Genomic DNA, 2,708 nt, shown 5'->3' with positions numbered 1-2,708 from the left:
CAGCACAATGAAGACGTCAGTGCATCTCGGCCAATGAAGGCTCGGTTATCTACGGAGAGCGCCGAGGGCCTGCAACCTCTCGCAGGCAGTTTCATCTCAAGGAGGAATTAAGAGGAAAGGAGAAATGACAAAAAGGAATCCCATTTTGATTGTTTATCTCGGGGCAACTGAAGTGATTGAGCTGCTAGAAAGTTCCCAGCACAACGATGGGCCTAACCTATCCTAAAACCTAACATTATTACTCTAGTGAGCAAGACACTCCCTCCACACGTGCTTTCTATAGGTTTTGAACCTGTCAAAAAATTTTAAAAATGGCTATTGCCTTAAAGATGCACAAGCACTTTTATTCTGAATCATTTCAAAGTAACGTGGGGAAATCGAGAATACCTCTGAGTGTATTTCCTACAAATAAGGACCATCCTCCTTATTCTTAGGAATAAGGACCTAACCATAACACCATTCACACACCTAAGAAAATTGACATTACCTAACATACATTCATATTTAAAGTTCTCCCTTGGTCCCTACCCCCTCAAATTTATTTTCTCTCATTGGCGTTCATTTGGAATCCAGTCCAGATTCACACTTGCATTCGGTTCTCTCTAGCTGCTTTTAATCTACAAGAGCCCTCTTGCGTTTTTGGTTGTATTTTTCATGACATTGACTTTCTGGAGAGTTCAGGCCAGTTGGTAGGAGACGTTTACGGAAATGGAAACAAAGGTGAGTGCCCAAGTTCCTGACAACTGAGGGGCATGGAAAATGCACCAAGCAATTCAAAATTAACTAAAACTTAAAATAAGTGTAAGGGAGAACAAAAAAGTTGTTTTCCTTACAACTTCTGCAATACTTTTTTTGGTAAATATCATGTTCCCTGCCTCATAAAAATATTGATGCCCTGCTTTGCTGGCAAACTAAGCATGTGTTTTTCCACTCTGAAGTAATACAACACAGCCCAGGAGTGGAGATCAAGACTGAACCTTGAAAAAGAATGGACGAGATGGGTAATAATCTCAGGAAGAGGAGACAACAGTAAGAAATGAACATTCTTCCATGGAATTCTGTATTATCTTTAAAACTTTTCTGCAAATCTGTAACTATTCTAAAATAGATAGTTTATGAAAACTCATCCATGAGAATTAAGGTAGATCAAGATAGCTGAACACCATGTGTCACAGTAACAAAAAAGGAAAACACGGAAGACTTGCGTGCATGCTGGTCTGGCTTTAGAATACACGTTCTTCTCAAGTGCACATGGAACGTTCTCTAGGATAGGTCATATCTTAGGCCACAAAACAAGTCTCAACAAATTCAAGAAAATAGAAACTATATCAAGTATCTTTTCCAACTGCAATGGTGTGAAACTAGAATTCAAAACCAGAAGGAAAACTGGAAAATTGATGGATATGTGAAAATTAAACAACACTATCCTGAACAACCAATGTACCAAAAAAAGAAATAAAAAAAGAAAGTAAAAAGATGTCTTGAGACAAATGAAAATGGAAACACAACATACCAAAACTTGTGGATGTAGCAAAAGCAGTTCTAAGAGGAAAGTTTATAGCTATAAATGTCTATATTAAGAAAAAATATCTCTCACCCTGGCTGGTGTGGCTCAGTGGGTTCAGTGCCAGCCTGTGAACCCAAAGGTTGCGGATCTGATTCCCAGTCACAAGCCTGGGTTGCAGGCCGGTTTCCCAGTTGGGGGCATGGGAAAGGCAACCTATCAATGTATCTCTTGCACATAGATGTTGCTCTACCTCTCTTTCTCCCTCCCTTCTCTCTCTAAAAGTAAGTACATAAAATCTTTAAAAAAAAAAAAATCTTGGGTCTTAAGAACTCCAAAACCAAGGGAATGATATCTCTGCAAGTGAAGTTGTACACTCTCAAGGCAGACTTATTTCTGACCTGAAGAAAGTATTATTAACAGAAGACTTTTATTCAATGGTAGACAAACTACAAAAATTTCTAAAAGAATTATCAAAAACAAAGTAATAATTTAAATATTATAATAACAGATAATTATATCAAAGAACATTATACCTCCGGGAACCAGAAAAAGAGCAAACTAATCCCAAAGTCAGAAGGCAGGGAATAATAAAAATTAGAGCAGAAATAAACGAAATAATCAAGAGAAAGAGAGGATAAACAGTTGTGGTCTGGAGCAGAGACAGAAGGAAATGACAGAAACAAAGTTAACTGTTTTAGAGATGGAATTGGGGACCTCAGGCACCGTCCTAGCTGCTAATACCCAACTCTGGGTAAGGCTGCGTGCCTTCTAAACTAAACTGGTCAGCCTGTATCTTCCATCCACTGATGTCTTTGGTCTGCAAGGAAAATGATCAGGGCCCCAGGAGGCCCCTGACCCTGCAGACACAAGTAGAAAGATATTTTATAAAATGCTTTATTGTATGAGCGGCGGCCCACCTCCCCACCTCCTCCATACACATGCATACACACACCTGTCTTTGTTTTTTATCACATTCCCAAAAGGGAGTACATGGCAAGATGCCATCCATCCTCAGACACGACTGTCACAAAGAAGGGACAGGAGGGGCCCTTCACATATACCCAGCTATCGAAATACCCCTTTCAGTGTTTCTGCTCAGTCTAGAAGACTCAGCCTGAAATTACTGTAAGATCTTTTATTATTTGCAATGTTATGGAAAAGTAAATTACTGACTCTCACAAGATGACAAACTGTAAAGAAC

Source organism: Desmodus rotundus, chromosome 4, assembly GCF_022682495.2.
Source record: "Desmodus rotundus isolate HL8 chromosome 4, HLdesRot8A.1, whole genome shotgun sequence".
NCBI lineage: Eukaryota > Metazoa > Chordata > Mammalia > Chiroptera > Phyllostomidae > Desmodus > Desmodus rotundus.
Note: the sequence above shows the minus strand (reverse complement) of the source record.